At 37.6% G+C, this 16,669-nt stretch overlaps 1 protein-coding gene and 1 long non-coding RNA gene across 11 annotated transcripts in view; one reads left to right on the top strand and one right to left on the bottom strand.

Moving 5' to 3' along the window:
* tcf7 (transcription factor 7) overlaps positions 1–16,669 on the bottom strand; it is a 69,262-nt gene that overhangs the window by 29,822 nt on the left and 22,771 nt on the right. The gene's annotated exons all lie outside the window — the stretch shown is intronic.
* On the top strand, positions 11,711–15,362 carry LOC118599667. Its single transcript, XR_004949108.1, has 2 exons — positions 11,711–12,997; positions 13,076–15,362. It is a non-coding gene; the product is annotated as an uncharacterized LOC118599667 (long non-coding RNA).

Below are 16,669 nucleotides of genomic sequence, written 5' to 3'. Positions count from 1 at the left end.
AAGACTGGAGAAATCTCCTGTATTCATTGGAGCTGCATTTAACACGAAAATCATCTTTTGATGTATTGTAAAAGTGTTCCCAGTGGTCTTTTAATTAGGATTATGCTGATTTTAGTGCAGATCATTCGAAATTTGACTCTAAATTGTGGGCGGGACGCTTGGTGCAGATCAACCCGCCCCCTTTCCTCTCTCTTTTACTAAGAGGTCAGAGTAGAGAGCTTGAGGCATATTTTCCACATCACAAAGAAGCTCTTTTTCGTCTGCAACAATTTGAACAAAGAAGTACTTTATGTGTCATTAGAAAAATGCCACAAGAACATCTAAAAACATAATTTTCATGTTTTTATTCTGAGTAAAAACAAGACAAAACACAAAGTACGAGCTCATGCTTTTTTTTTTTTTTTGCATGCACAGACATGCTCACACATGTGCTGCTGCTTGATATGTTCAGCACAAAAACACATGTAGATCTGAGTTTAGCCTTCAGAGGTAGCTGCGGCTCGGCTTCACGTGCTGAGGTTCGTGTAGCCATTCCGCTGTAACTTTATAGCCACAAAATCGCCCATTTATGTTTCCTCTCTTCCTCGGGGTAATTAGTCGGCCTTGAAGTGGCTTTTGCCTTGCCTTCCTTTTTTTACACACACTCGGGGAAGCTGACTGAGAACACTCATTTAACCCATAATTATAAACTTCTCTGTGTTTAAGAAGAAGAAAAAAAAAAGTCCCCGTGCTTCTCCCCCCTCCCATCACTCACTAACACGTATAACTTACACATAATTACCTTTGTTGGACGGACAAGTGCGTGCATGCACGAGGGGAACACACAACCACTTAAAGCATCAATGAATGAGCAAATCATAAACCTGATTAAAAAAAAAAGATGTAAGTTCAGGTGCAAACACACACGTGCAGATGATGGAAGCCTTTAATTTGAAAGGGATGAATTATCCATCTTTTAAAGCTGACAGAAATCACCGGGGCATAAATTCACATTAATAGTAGGTGCAGAGTTTTAACTATGAATATTATTATACTGTAGAAGCTGCTTATAGAATGGAAGTCAGAATGGATCTGGACAGTATCAAGACTTGTTGAGATGCTCACATGGAAGATCTACCAGCACAAAAAGCATGTCTGGATCCTCGTCTGGAGCTACTAAAACAGGTGGTTGCAGCCGGAAATGGGCGGAGCTCTTTGTAATTGATGCAAAGAACACAGAGGAGAAGATGGAGCCAGTTCTTCTTTTAAAGACATTTTCCAGAAAAAAAAGGAAAGGTTTTTCCTTTTTTACGTAAGCCTTAGTCACAGGGACACGTATGGAGGTAGCAGAGGGTTTTTGAGCTGTCGGGGCATGTTGAAGGGTCGTAGACAGAAGCATCTTAACACTTTAACACCAGAGCTTTAGTCTCAGAGTTCACATTCGTCTCTGTTCCGTCCCCCCTCTCTCCTGGCTCCTGGAGGAGTGCCGAGTAGTTCATCGCTCTCTCATCGCTCATCCAAAACTTAAGCAATCAGGCCCCATGTCCTGTCCTTCCAAACTGAGTCCTTGTGAAGTGCATGCTATATATCCTAAATATATTTTGTACTTCGAAAATTCAACTTTTTTGTCATCCGTGGCAAAATTGACACCAGTGTTATTTTTTTTTTTTTTGTCAATGCAACACAAAGGAGATGCACTGCAAACTGACCTGTGGAAATCAGCCTTAAGGCTTTAACTCAAGCATGATCAAAGTCTGGCCCATGGGCCAAATGTGGCTTGGGTTCCAACACATCAATACCTGTAATATGTGACTCCCAGCATTTTCTAAAAGCTGTACAATTTTTTGATTGTGGTTGGCTAAATAACATTTAAAAGAGGGTCAGGGGTCCCCAAACTTTTTCTTGTGAGGGCCACATAACTGTTTACTTCTCTGATGTGGGGCCGTGGTCAGTTTGTAGGCTAACATAAAAATGGAACAATCACAGCCTAAACGTAAACACTTATAGTTTGCCAGAAATCCACACATAGCCACATTTTAAATAATTCATTTCCGTAATCTCCATAGAAAAAAACATAATAAAAAAAATTAGTTTTTTTAAAAAACTAGCTAAAGATGCTGAAATTGATTACAAAAAATAGGTGAAATGGCCGATGCTGATAGCCAGCTAAAATATTAACAAAATGCCAAATTGGCCTAAAAAACAAACAAAAAAAGCCTAAATTAGCTAAAACAGCTAGCGTGTAGCTGAAATATCAGCCAAATTTGCCTAAAAACTGATAAAATGCTTAATTTAGCCAAAACAGCTACCATAAGGCTAAAATATTAGCTAAACTCCAAATTAGCCTAAAAAAAAAAAAAGAATAAAAAAAGGCTAAAATGAGCCAAAACAGATAAATTAGCCTAAAAAAATGTTAAAAGATGAATCACTATTGAACCAATAAATATTCTATCCTCTCCCATCATAGTTCAGAAACGCTGATCGAGGGTGGGGGGGGAGGTTGTAGTTTGGGGACCCCAGCCCTAGAGGAGCTGCAGGAAGTGACCTGGGAGAGAGAAGTCATGGCGTCTTTGCTTAGACTGCTGCCCCCTCCTGGTTCAGGACGAGATGGATGAATGATCTTTAGATGTATTTGTATTTTATGTGAAGACATGAAAAGCATTGCAATAAAATGTTCTTTTAATAGTCCATTTGCTTTAAATGTTGCTGAAATAGTTCAAAGAATAGGCTGAATGGTTGACCCTCATAACATTTTCACCTCACCAAATCTGGTTCTGCTAGCAAAAAGTTTGTATCTTTCCACCTTAGATTCAAAATGTTCCAAATTCCATTTGTCGTTTCTTCCAACACTTCTCAATACATAGACTAATACAACAAGAAATGTGCTTCAGCTTTTTAGGGGAGGACTATTGAAAAAAGTGGCAAAGTATCCGTCCACAATTGGATCGTTTTTGCATTTCTCGCCACTGTTAAGTGATTTGGATATTTTTTAGATCACGACTGCACCAGCATTATGCTATAACACAATCCCCGTCAGTATCAGACATAGCAGAATAATAAAACTCCAATTTGTTGATTACATCAAAGATATAATTACTTCAAAGAGGCAATTACGTTAAATATTGCATTTAGATATCAATACGTTTTTAAGTGCGTCAGGAAATGGTAAAAGTAGCTCTCGTGTGTGTGTGTGTGTGTGTGTGTGTAGTCCCATTTCACTTGAAAGGCCTTTGATTTATCAGCATATTGCTGCAGCCTTTTATCTCCACTTTATTTGAACAGAAATGTGCTGATGAATACAAGAGTTAATGGGATTTCAGACATCACTTGTTTGTAATGACGGCCCTCCAACTTGACCCTTGCGAACACACGTTGGCGCTCGGGGTGTGTTTCAAACAAGCGAAGAAACGCTGCGGTCGGCGCTCACACAAACGCAGCCTTATGTTGATAAAACACCTCTAATGTATTCTTTGGTTTGCAGATGACACTCTTAGCAGATCAGACTCTTGTTTTTTTCTTTTTTGAAGAGGAAATTAAAGCGCCCTCTTTGCTGCCTCAGAGTGCTTTTGAGTTAATGTCTTTAATCTCACATTTCACGGAGATGGCACATTAAAAATTCTCCGTTTCTTTCACTATTATTCTTGCCCCGGCGTGAGGAAATAAGAGAATCTGCAGTCCATTCTCCGTGGCTGTCTGAACTTCTTTTAAGTGGCTCCAATCAAACTGTTTGGTAAGAAAAAAGCGTTCTCATCAAGCCATCTTGTGTTGTGATCTGATGGATCCAGCTCGCACTTAATGAAAGCCTCCTGTCAAAGAAATGAAAACAACTATAGTTGTAAGTCACATACGAGTCTGTGGAGCCGAAACATGGCGGAGAATGAAGTATTAACGTAGGGGAATGTCATAAAAAGTTTGGGTTTTCTCGTTTTTTCTGGCTTAGGTTTTATCCGTTCAAGTGAAAAAATCAATTTCAACCTAAATTTATAAAATAAATAAGATTTCAACCACTTATGTTGATGACACAGAAGTTTTTTCTAAAATCCACGAGTGAACTTACATGCATTTCAGTTTTGAATTTATGGGGAGCAATAAAAAAAAAAAAACCTCAGAAACTACCGCATGAGAAAATTCCCCACACCTGCGTACAAAGAGAACAAACCAAAAGTAGAGAAAGAGCAAAATTCCAAGCTGTAGGAAAAATACGAGGTGACAAGTGCTCATTAGAGATCTAACGGCTCGCGCCTGTTTGATCCCACAGAAAGTCCCGATCTAAATCCTGCGAACATTGCACCTCCAAACTCAGACATCAATGCTTCAGCGGCGAAAGCTCACAGCTGTATGAAAAACTGGAAGTGAACGAGCAGAATAATTCTGAAAGTGTCTGAAATGACTGACCAAAAACGCGAGACGGATCGACTTTTCAGAGAAAGGTTTTACATCTTTGCTGAGAAGAAACTTGCCAAAGAAAAAATGTGCTTTAATAGAAATAAAAAATTAAACTGTCATAAATTGGTGTGGAAATTTCTGTTTTAATGTTTCAGCACGTTGATGATATTTTTTTAATATTTTTAAAATAAAAAAAATACACTTTTGTGGGAAAGCCCTCCCCCGTTCCCCTCTCCCTTGGTGAAAGCAGAGAGCTTGTGGCCTCCCAACATATTTTCTACGTCACGAATAAGCTCTTTTCAAACTACATTTTTTCATCTGCCCCTTCTTAGCAAAGATTTGAATCAAGAAATACTCATAAATGCAGTTTTAATCTTAATTTTCTTTATATCTCTCTCCTGTATCATCAGAAAAATGCCACAAGAACACAATTTAAATCTGGATAAAGTTAAACATGGTTAAAGTTCCCCTATGACAACTTTTTTAAATAAAAAAATGTTTCCAGTAGTGTTAAAATTATGGTTATGAAGTTTTTAACCAAAATCCCACAACCTAAATATCTTAAAAAGCAATTTTTCATGTTGATCTGAAGCCTATGTTTCCAAAATCTCCTCTGAGGGGGTGTGGCTTTTGGAGCTGAGCATCTCTGTCTGATAATGAAGGCTCTGTGTCTCGCTAGTGTAAATCTTCACTGCTACTCTATAAAAATGTCAAGTAATATTAGTAATGTTACGCCATATCGTTTTGAGTCGGATGTCCGCTCGGATGAGGAAGTGAAGACCTTCCTGGACCGAACTTCCTGCAAAAGTCTGATTCTTTCTCCTTCCATTTAATCTAAGACTCTTTTAGCTAATTCTACAACGTTTAATGATGTTGCTGTGATCAATACATTCAATACATTGTCTTTTCAAAGTAGAGTTCTTGATAAAATAATGAAAGCTAACATCAAAATGCTCTTTCATTGATTTACAATCCTTTCCAACTGCGGTCAAATGAGCCGCCGTTCACATTTCCGTGGTCACAGCAAGAAGCTCCGTGGTGTTTTGTGGAGATTTTTCAGCGTTTTCAGCTCTGGTATCGTAAGTATTGGATGAAACTCACACAAAAAATCCAGTGACGGCTGATTTGACCACAGAAATGTGAATCATTTGACTGCAGTCAATGTGAAGATACCATCTTCTCTTCTCCAGAACCTGAACTAGACACGCTAACCAGGCCAGATGAGGGTTTATTGCATGTGCAGCCGAGCTGTTGTGACGTAAAGAAGGCTCATTAATCCAAACTGAGCCTGTCTGTGTCTCAAAAATGCAAAACCGGAATGATTTCTTATTATTTGTTCTCTTCCATTAGAAAAATGCCACACAGACAAGTTAAAAACTCAAAAACACGATGACTTTAAAGTAGAAGCAACCTCTGACAATGTGCTACCCGGAAGACTGCGCTCGGCCACTCCTGACCCCCTCTTCCAGCTCGCGGGTCATCCTGCCCCCGCAGTCTGTCTTCAGTCAAGCGTTGGTTCCCCCAATCTGGAAGTCATTGGCGTCTCTGGGAGTCAGGAGCCGAAAATGAGAGCCTCTTAGTTGGAGGTTTGGGAAACATCAAAGCCCGGGCAACCATAACAATGCAGCCATGTTTAAAAAAAGCACCAAACAACCCCCCCACCGAGCCTGCCCACTCCCCCAAATTACGCTCACACAACTGCTGGCGTGCAGCCGTGCGTGCACACAGGCGCACGGAGACGCACATACGGTGTGAGCGCTCGTGCACGCTGCTGTCCGATGCCGGGGCACGGCTGGAACATCTGGACCACGATGAGTCAGTGACCACAGCGTGTAAGGCACACGAGGGCTTTGTGCGTCCATCGGTGCGTGCTCAGAAATGTGGCGCTTGCTGGGAAAACATGGTGGCAGCATGAAAGAGGCCACAGCCAGATTCACCGACAGATTCAAAGAGTTTTTACAAAGAACTTATAGAAATCTTTATACTAGTTACAAGGGATGCACAGTTTGTGTACTACAAAACGACTAAAAATCCTTGTTTTAATTAGTTAAAACAAGGATTAAATCCTTAAATTTAACAGATTTCATGTGTTTGTGACCGTAAACATAAAGATATGTGTGTGCAGTACGGATGCAACAATTCACTTTCTTTCCCCACAATTTGATTTGATACGGTTATAAACTGAATATTTCATTTTTTACCATTGGATAACAGTTTGACACTGTTTTAAGTTAATAAATGTGAAATTATGTTCACTTTTTATGAACATTTATCTTTTTTTTAGGACAAAAACTTCTCCTAATTAATTACAGACAGCTAAATTTGAGGGTTTAAAAAACTAACCTTTAGCTATTACTGATCATTTGTTTCTTTTGTGTATATTGTCATATTTTTTTCCTATTTTTACTTATTTTTTATTTTACTGTTTTTTCATTGTTTTATTTAGCAGCATGTTGGGATTGGGGTCTTAGAGGACATAAATTAAAGTTAAAATCCTCTGATCTTCTGCTGTATTTTAAAAGTGTTCCCAGTGGTCTTTTAGTTATGATTTTGCTGATTTTAGACAAAAATGTGTTTTTTTTAGGACATGGTTTCTGCAGAGCGGCAGCAGTTTGTTAGAAATTCGCCTCTGAGTTGTCGGCAATCCCGCCCCCTTTCCCCTCGCCCTTGCTGAGAGCAGGGAGTTGTTGTGACCCGCTCATTGTATTTTCTACATCACAAATAAGCTTTTTCCTTATGAGGAAAATTAAGACGTACATGGATTAAGTTGATGCATCAGAATGGAGCGGAGAGCGTTGTGGCAACTACATCCCTGCTACAAGCTTTTTCAAATCACATTTTTTCATCTGCTCCTGATTCACAACAATTTGGATAAAAAAACAGTCAGACATGCAATTTAAATCTTAGCTTGATTTATATTTATTAATGAGAAAAATGCCAAAAAAAACACCTAAAATGTGATTTTCATCTAATTGAGTAAACTGTAAGGCATAACTATCACTGATAATTACAGTATATTTTTATTATTGTTGCTATTTTTACTTTTTATTTTTATATAAATGTTTCTTTATATTTTTTCTTATTTTTCTGGTCTGAGAGGATGCATATTTGACAATAAATAAATCTTGAATCTTAAATTTAAGTTATTTGCAGATTAAAATCCTGCAGAACTTATTCACAACTCTGTGACTCCTGGTTGGATCTGTGTTCTCAGCTGCAGTGAGAAACCGTTGGAGCTGTCTGCCTGTCTTCTGTGGAGATGACGGAGTGGAAGCCTGTCAGAAGGATGGCACTCAAAGATAAATGACGGCTTTCTTAATGACTGTATGGAGACAGACTAGCAGGCAACTTTCTCTCATATAGCGCGGCGACAGTTTCCGTCTGCAGAGATGACCTCTAACGATTGGTCCTGAAGCCGGCTAATTAATGGTGTACTTGTTTTCTTCCCCACCCTAACTTCCACAATTCACAACTTGTTTGTGACATTTGTGCAATAGTCTGCAACGAAAATATTGACACATGGAGCCGGCAGGAAATGAGACGACCACAGAGGACATAAATCCAGAGGCAGACTTCCTCCGCCGCTCATACAGAGAAACAATAGATAGTGGAGCTGCATGAGGCCGCAGCCATATTTGTCTGCCTTCTGGGAGCCAGCGAGATGAGGCAAAAAGACATGGTGGTTGATAAGTGTGTTGTCAGAATACATGAAAAGTCAAACGAGGACATTTGTTCTCATAAAAAAAAAGTCAATGACTGTTATTTGGAGGATGTGGTTTGGGATGAAACTTCTTAGCGGTAAAAGTTAAAAAAGATAGAAAAACTTGTAAGAAAACAGGCAACTTTTGCACTTTGTCTCCTCGGTGAAATATCACAATCCTGCCGCATGTCGTGCATTCCCGTCCCGTGCAGAGATGACTGATTTCATGGATCACTCATCATGAAACCGCTGCGGAGCGCCGCTTTCACTAAGTCTGAATACCAAATCAGGTCTCCCCCAATGGGGAATGCCAAAGCAACCTTAAAAAAACCCCGCAGTGACGCGTTTCCTGTGTGCCCGCATGTGTTCGCCATACAAATATCGCGACTAAACAACCACATTAAAAGCGTCGCACAGCTAATATCGAAAGTACTTTTTCCCACTTTCTTTTAAGTTTAATGATTAGGTCCAAAATTTCACCAAAATGTCAATTTTTTTTTCTTTCGTTTCTCCTTTTTTTGTTTCGAGTTCATCTAAAATCTAAAATCTCTGTTTTAATCCTTTCAAAAATGCAAAAGAAATTAACTATATATATAGTATCTGCCTAGCTGCTTTTTATCATGTAAATTTTAATTTCTTTTAAGTAGGATTTTATGTATGTATTTATTTATTTATTTTTAAATTGTTTTTAGGATTTTTATGTATTGTATTTTCTTGTGTACAGCACTTTGGGCCTCCTTGGCTGGTGGTGAAAGGTGCTTTATAAATGAATAAATGAAATGAAATGAATGAAATGAACATTCTCTTAAAAAGAATTTTTTTTTTTTTTTATTAGCTAGGAATAAATTCAGACGTAAAGGGGTAAAAGTATGGCTTTTTGACACAGTTATGGAATTTGTTTTAGCAAAAAGCTAATTTTAAGACAAAATGCACACATTATGTTAGTAATAATCAACTTTTATCCATATTTATGTATCATTTCGGTGTCTGAAACTTATATTAAAGGGTTTTTTAAGCTTTCACCTGCTAAATATGTAAATATTGAGCATTTTTTTGTTTTATTGAGAAGTGATTGTTCACTTAAATCAGGGGTGTCAAGCTCAATCGCACAAGGAGCCAAAATCCGAAGGTCACGGGCTGAACAGAATAAACATTTATTAAACACAAAAACAGTTTTAAAACTTTAAAACTAACTTTTAAACATAACTGTGAACTAGATATATAGCATTTCCTGTAATAATGCTAGTGTGAATGCTGTAAGCTGAATATTGGCCACTGAAGTTGCTAGTGCTGATAGTTGAAGAGGCTGAAATTTATAGCTAAAACGCTGAAGCTAATAACTGAAATCACTGAAGCTAATAGCTGAAATCACTGAAGCTAATAACTAAAATCACTGAAGCTGATCGCCAACTAAAATATTAGCTATATGCCAAATTAGCCTAAAAAAAAAAAACTTAGGTTAGCCAAAACAGCTAACATGTAGCAGAAAAAATAGCTAAACTTCAAAATAGCCTAAAAACTGAAAAAAGTCTAAATTAGCAAAAAAAAAAGAAAGAAAAAAAAACTAGTTAGCATGTAGCTTAAATATTAGCTAATCTCCAAAATGGACAAAAAAGCCTAAATTAGACAAAAAAGCTAGCATGCAGCTGAAATATAAGCTAAACTCCAAAACAGCCTAAAAACTGAAAAAGTCTAAAATTAGAAAAAAAAAAAAATACTAGTTAGCATTTAGCTTAAATATCAGCTAGTCTCCAAAATGGACAAAAAAAGCCTAAATTAGACAAAAAAGCTAGCATGCAGCTGAAATATAAGCTAAACTCCAAAACAACCTAAAAAATCTTAGTAAATGCCAAGATAGTCCAAAAAACTAGAAGAATGTCAACTTTAAAAAACTGTAAAACTGTAACTTTGTAACATATTTATGAATAATAAAAAGGCAGAAATATTATTCCAGAATAAATGAACGTAAACCTTAAATAAATGTCAATATTTTACTCTCCATAAAAATACATTTTGTCAAAATTATACAAGTTAGAAATAAGCTTAAGATAACATCTGACCATCGGTAACAATAAAATAAAATGATCTTGAGGGCCAGGTATAATTACCGGGAGGGCCGGATCCGGCCCCCGGGCCTTGACTTTGACACATGTGACTTAAATGATCTGCAGAGCTTCAGCGTCAATCAGAGTTTCACCAAGATTTATTTTTAAACCCCACATCTGATTTAAGTGCACTTTACCATGTAAAAAGGAAGCAAGTGTTTTTCCAGCGCACGCCGCGGCGCCGTGTTTGTATGTCCGCGGTGATCGGGGCGTTGACGGAGCGCTCCGGCTTGCCTCACTCTACATTTGGGCCAACAAGTTTAAGAGAAGCACAAAACGCAATTAGCTTCCATGCTTTCTGCCCTGCAGGTCAACTGTTGACTTCATGAGCACGGTGCTTTCAGTCTGATCTGCCGCTTTGATGTTTCTATCAAAAATAATCTCATCCCAGGGCATTTGGGTTACGGGAGGAAAATAAAAAAGCACAAACTGGCGAGCAGAGTGTGCCAAATGGCCTCAAAGCTTCCAAACTCTCTGGGTCATTTTAAATTGCCTTTAAACATGGATTCTACAAACCTCAAATATTTATTGAAAGAGCATTTGGTTTTAGAAAATTTAGACTTGTTTGAATCGATTTGAATAAAACTTTTACTCCCCTTCTTCCGTTTTTGACCGAATTTTTCTCTTCAATTCAAATTTGTATCTACGATTTACTCTTTTTAAGAAAACTGCTGTTGTTGTGCAGCAACAATTCAGCCTTTCATTAGTTAACAAGCATGGAGGCTGATTTTACCATCGAGACATTATAAGTCTCCATTTGATTTTTCATCCTTATCTGTGTCAGCGAAGCCGACTTTAGGAGGTCATCTGAGGCAAAACAGAATCAGCCTTGTCATTTTTGTCTTAAAATCGTAATCATAACAAAATATATTTAACTTCTAGACAGAAACACAGATGTTCCTAAAACTCAAATATGACTTCAGAGATGAGAAGATGGGGGAATTTTAGTTTCACTTTATAAAAAAGTGATTAAAGTAGTCATTTAGATGCTTACGCAAAAAGAAATGTATGACTAAAACCATCTATTAGCTAATGTGTAATGAATGTTAGCTCTCCTTAATGGGCACACATAAGGAAGGTTTGACATGGCGTCCTAAAGACCCACTCCGATCACATTTTTAACTATTTTAGAAGTGTTTCCAGTGGTCTTTTATAGATGATTTAGTATGGCTGGGTATTGCCAATAATTTCCATAATCGATTTGATTCAGATTGTTTAAAATTCTTTCAATCAACTTAATTCAATTCCATTCATTTCAATTTTGAATTAACACATTTAGACTTATTTGTTTAGAAATACATGAATAATCCATATATATGTTTTAAAGATATTCATATTAATCTGAAACAGTTCACATACTGTAAAATGTATGAGTGAAATGATGACGTGATTGTAAATAGCAAACTATATTACATGGATTCTCAAACAGAGAAGCTCCAACGATTGTTCTGCCTCTCCTGGAGGGCGTTTTTTATTTGACCACTAGGTGGCGATCGCGCTGTAGTGTTACACCTTATTCCAGAAGACGAAGACAGTATGAGCAAAAAACTGTTTTAGACCATAAATGGTTACCGTCCTATGGGAAATCCCATTATACGTTAGCATCAAGCTAGCAGACTTAGCTTTAGATTGATGTCTACTTTCATGGACCGTTTCAGATCTATTAATCGATTTTATCAATTTTATAGCCATTTTTTTCTGTAGAGCAGCAGCACGTTAGAAGAACTTTGCCTCTGACTTATGGGCGGGACTATTGATGTGAAGCAACCCCGCCCCCTTTCCTCTTGCTGTTAGCTGTCGATCTACACCAGGAGGGGGCAAAGTATTTGAATCGTGGGCCAAAAAAGTTATGAGCAGATGTGTGAAATGTTTGATAATCTACCTCATAAAATATAGAAATAATAATAATTTTGATTGAAAATAAATATGTACAGTTTTAGACAAAATATTTTTTGGATTTTTATTTAAAAATTGTGACTTTTGTACTAAAATGACTGTCCGACTCGGAAAATACACATGTACATCAGAATCTTCTTAAATCACACGAATGCAGAATATTTGTCTGCAGCTAAACAAATGTCAATGTTTTTGTAGTGCACCACTTATGGGTAGACACCAGAATTACAAGGAAAAAAACATTTACAAGTTATCCGTATGATTTATTCTAGTTTGGCGGGCCAGATTAACTTGTAGTTTTACGCACTTTCCCAAGATGTTCATGTATCCATTTATCTGTAAGTGGATGCATTGGAATGGAGCAAAGGAGGAAACTTTGTGTGTATTTTTTTGTCATAAATGTAATATTTTTCAAACAATACATGACGATTTGAAATAAAAAAATGCTAATTTCCTTTATAAATGTCCTCCATCATAACCAAAATAGAAAATGTTAAAAACACCAGAGTGGACCTTTCAATAAAAACTCTGAAACTCTTAAAAGTTTCGTTTAAGCGCTGCGCTCCACAGAAAACGGGTTAATTGTGAAGAAGTCTCTCCATATCAAGCTGCGACAGTCACAGCTGAACTTCAGAATCACGTGTTGTTTTCACTTTGAAAGGAAGTGTTTTCTCCTGCTAATAAAGCAAATTTGAATTTCAATCGACTTGAGAAAGAGATGACTAATAGCAGCAACAGAGGAAGAAAGGAAGGAGGAGAATGACTGAAGCTGGTCCGTATTTGATTGGAGCGTTTTGTGTGGCAGTGATTATCAGAGGTGTGTTCAATGGTTTTCTGTAGATCAAGTTTCGTTTCTCGATCAAAGAACAAAAGAAGAAGAAGAAGAAGAAGAAGGGGATGAAAGGAGTGATGGATGAGTGTATAAATAAAGGTTTGGATATTGCTCATGTCTCCTTTGCTCCTTTCATGTTCTAATGTATTCAGTCTGATTAATTTTGTCCAACCCCAGCGGCTGCGCCGATTCGTCTGGATGTGCGGCGCTTCCCGCCTCCCGGCGTCCTCTCCTGCTCGCTCTCTGCCGCCTGCACCTCCGTTCCCCTCTCGGGCCCACCTGCTGGGCCGGTCGCTCCTCCGCACGCCGAGCGGCAGTGAAAACAGGGGAGGCATGCTGTTACCACGGCAACCGTAACCCTGCTTCGACTGCGGGCCACGAAAAAGTCCCGGCATTTAATCTCAGGATCTTTTTGCCCCACTTTTTCAGTTTGGAGGGACAACGTAAACACACTGTGGTGAGGGGAAACGGCGCCGAGCTTTTAATTAGGAACCAACGGTTTATTCCAACCAACCAACAGAAAAAAAAAAAACATTTTTTGGCTCCTATCTCACTAAGTTGTTAATTTAGTCAAAATGCATAAGGTTGTTTGTTGCTTTGATGTACATTTTCACAGACATCACTCACAACTATTTAACATTTTGAACTACAAATGTTATTTTGAGGTCAAACGGACTCCCTCGCTCTGGAGTGATTCGGGATCCAAACACCTGAGAAGAAGCAGCGTTGCCTCTCCTCTTGTCTCATTTATCGTTGTTGCCACAAGTGGTTTGGCTTGGTCTCAGGAGGGCGCACGCTGCCGCTGCTGCTGCTCTCCACGGTGAGTAACGGCTGCAGTCGGCTGCTGTCGCACAGCTGCAGCAGTGTCCTTAAACAAGTCACGTAGCGTAAAAAAAAAAAAAGAAAAATACTCCTTTTTGATGCTTCAGCTTGAATACTAACAGCTAATAAACAGAGCAACTCTCTGGTTCTTAATGTCCTAATGATGGTTTGAGTAGATTTTACATCAAATCACATTCATATAAACTACATTTAGCCAAAAATATTGTTTCAATCTTTTGGTTCAAAGATAATAAGCTTTCTGTGAATCATTCTCTGTTTGAACGTGGACTCAAAAAGAGTTTTTGTAGGACTGAACCATTAAAAAATGTGGATTACAAAGTCTAATAAATACTACACTTTAACATTAAAAACGTGACAAATCATCTTAAAGTGAAATGAAATATCCATTTTAAGACTGGTGGAAAACAAGCAGATAAATTCAGATTTACTTGTAGGACCACAGACGACACTTTCAACTACAGTGAGAATCAGACAGTTAGAGACAAACGTCTTCCATTTAAGTTCAAAAACTAAAACAGGATTTTATTTTTGATAATTATAAACGCTTACGCTTAAAGTCCCTTTCCGATAATCTTTTGATCTATTTTAGGAGTTCTCAGTGGGCTTTTAATGATGAAAATCAAAACATCTGTGTTGTTTCTAGGACATAGTTTCTGCAGAGTGGCAGTAATGAATCGCATAAACGTACGTCAACGCTACAAGCTTTTTCTAACAGTTTTTTTCCTGATTTCCAACAATTTGAATAAACAAATACTCAGAAATACAAATCAAAGCTCAAGTTTTTTTTTATATATGTCCACAAGAACATGTTAAAAAAAACAGCAATTTTCATCACTGTGGGTCTTTAGATCACAACTTTGAGAAGTGATGATATTTGAGAAGACGCCCTGGATGAACTGTAAAGTCTGGAACCTTCTCAGTTCCATAAAATCTATTATATGAAACGATTAAAGAGCGAGCAAAACATTGAGAATCTTAAACTAGAAGTAGTCTTGTGATCCACTTCTGTCCATTTGCAAATAAGGTACATTGAATGCTAATTTACCAATAAAACATATTTTTGTTAGGATTTTAAGCAGATAAAAGGGTTAAAGCTGAAAAGATGGAGAACAGTTTTAAAAAACGTGCTTCAGTTTATATAAAAAAAAGGAGTGGAGTCACTGTGACTGCAGCTATAACTGACACCAGCGCCCGCCCATCCCGGAGCGGCACCTCAGCAGCGGTTCTTCTGAATCCAGCGGAGGGAAGCCTCCTCGGCCCATCCAGATCACGTTACACATGGCCCCGAGCTCTGATGTGGCTTCAAATAGAGAGCGCACAAACCCCGGCCCACAACCACACACATCACTTCGGCGCAGGCTCCGTCCTGTGGTCTCCTCCTCAATATGAGAGAATACATTTCCAAACTACACCCCCCAACATGCTGCTCTCATTTAAAGTTTTTGGACGGAGGGGGGTACGGAGTTTGCCAGTGGCACACTTTACTGTCATCTCGAATGTTAGTTCTTAGGGTTTTTTGGTGCAGACCACCAACCTCCAAAGTTTTGGGCAACTTTTACACAGACGGTAAAATAACTTTTTCAACTTTCTTTAAAGACACCCTCCAAAAAAAAAAAAAAAATCATATTTTGGATGTTTTTAGCATGTGTATTAGAAAAACGAAGCTTAAAATTGCAATTCTGATTGTTTATTTGCTCAAATTGTTGTGAATAAGGATAAAATGCAGAGTTGAAAATATGATGCGGTCTGAGCTCTCAACAACATCATTCAAAAATATTACAATTAATAGATTTGGTTAATTGTTTAACTGCACAAATTATGTACAGAGCCAAAAATAATATACAATAAAACTGTTTGGGAATAGAGATGGAGACCCTCCCTAAGAGGCCATTTCAGTTTAATAATAAATAAAACTTGTACTAGAAGAAAACTATTCTTTATTTCATTTTCTTTTTTTTTTTTTGTTTTTTTTTTTTTGTCTTCGTTGTTTCAAAGTGAGTTGGAAGGTTGCAGTAAAGAGAGTGGGATTAAATATGTTTCTTTTAACTCCTTTCACCCCCTTTTGAACACTATTCTGTTAAAATTGTTTCGTTTGTTCATTTGTTGTCTTTTATGACTGTTTCTAATGTTCTAAATCACGTGTCAAACTCAAGGCCCTGGGGCCGGATCCGGCCCTCCGGGTAATTCTATCCGGCCCTCCAGATCATTTTATTTTATTGTTTTTAATGCCCTGATGTTATCTTGTGCTTATTTTTAACTTGTATAATTTTGACAAAATATACTTTTGAGGAGAGCAAAATATTGAAAGTTATTTAATGTTTAGGTTGATTTATTCTGGAATAATATTCCTGCCTTTTTATTATTGATAATTATGTTAAAAAATTATGGTTTTAAAGTTTTAAAAATTGGCATTTAGCTAGCTTTTTGGATTAATTTGGCATTTACTACGATTTTTTCGGCTATTTTGGAATTTAGCAAAAAATTTCAGCTACATGCTAGCTGTTTTGGCTAATTTAGGCTTTTTTAAGGTATTTTTAAATTTAGCTATTTTTTCTGCTACCTGCTAGCTGTTTTGACTATCCTAAGTTATTTTTTTTTTAGTTTTTTGGGCTAATTTGGGATTTAGCTGATATTTTAGCTGGTTATCAGCCTTAGCATTTTCAGCTATTAGCTTCAGTGATTTCAGCTTCAGCAATTTTAGCTATCCATTTCAGCATCTCTATCTATTAGCACTAGCATCCCCAGATTCAGCTTACAGCATTCACACTAGCATTATTGCAGGTAATGCTGTATATCTAGTTCATAATTATGTAAAAAAGTTACAGTTTTAAAATGTTGTTTTAGAGTCTTCAATAAATGTTTATCCTGTTCGACCCGCAACCTGTTTTGGGTTTTGGCCCCTTGTGCGATGTAGTTTGACACCCCTGT

This window comes from Oryzias melastigma, linkage group LG14, assembly GCF_002922805.2.
Source record: "Oryzias melastigma strain HK-1 linkage group LG14, ASM292280v2, whole genome shotgun sequence".
NCBI classification, from domain to species: domain Eukaryota; kingdom Metazoa; phylum Chordata; class Actinopteri; order Beloniformes; family Adrianichthyidae; genus Oryzias; species Oryzias melastigma.
This window is presented reverse-complemented; position numbering and strand designations above follow the sequence as displayed.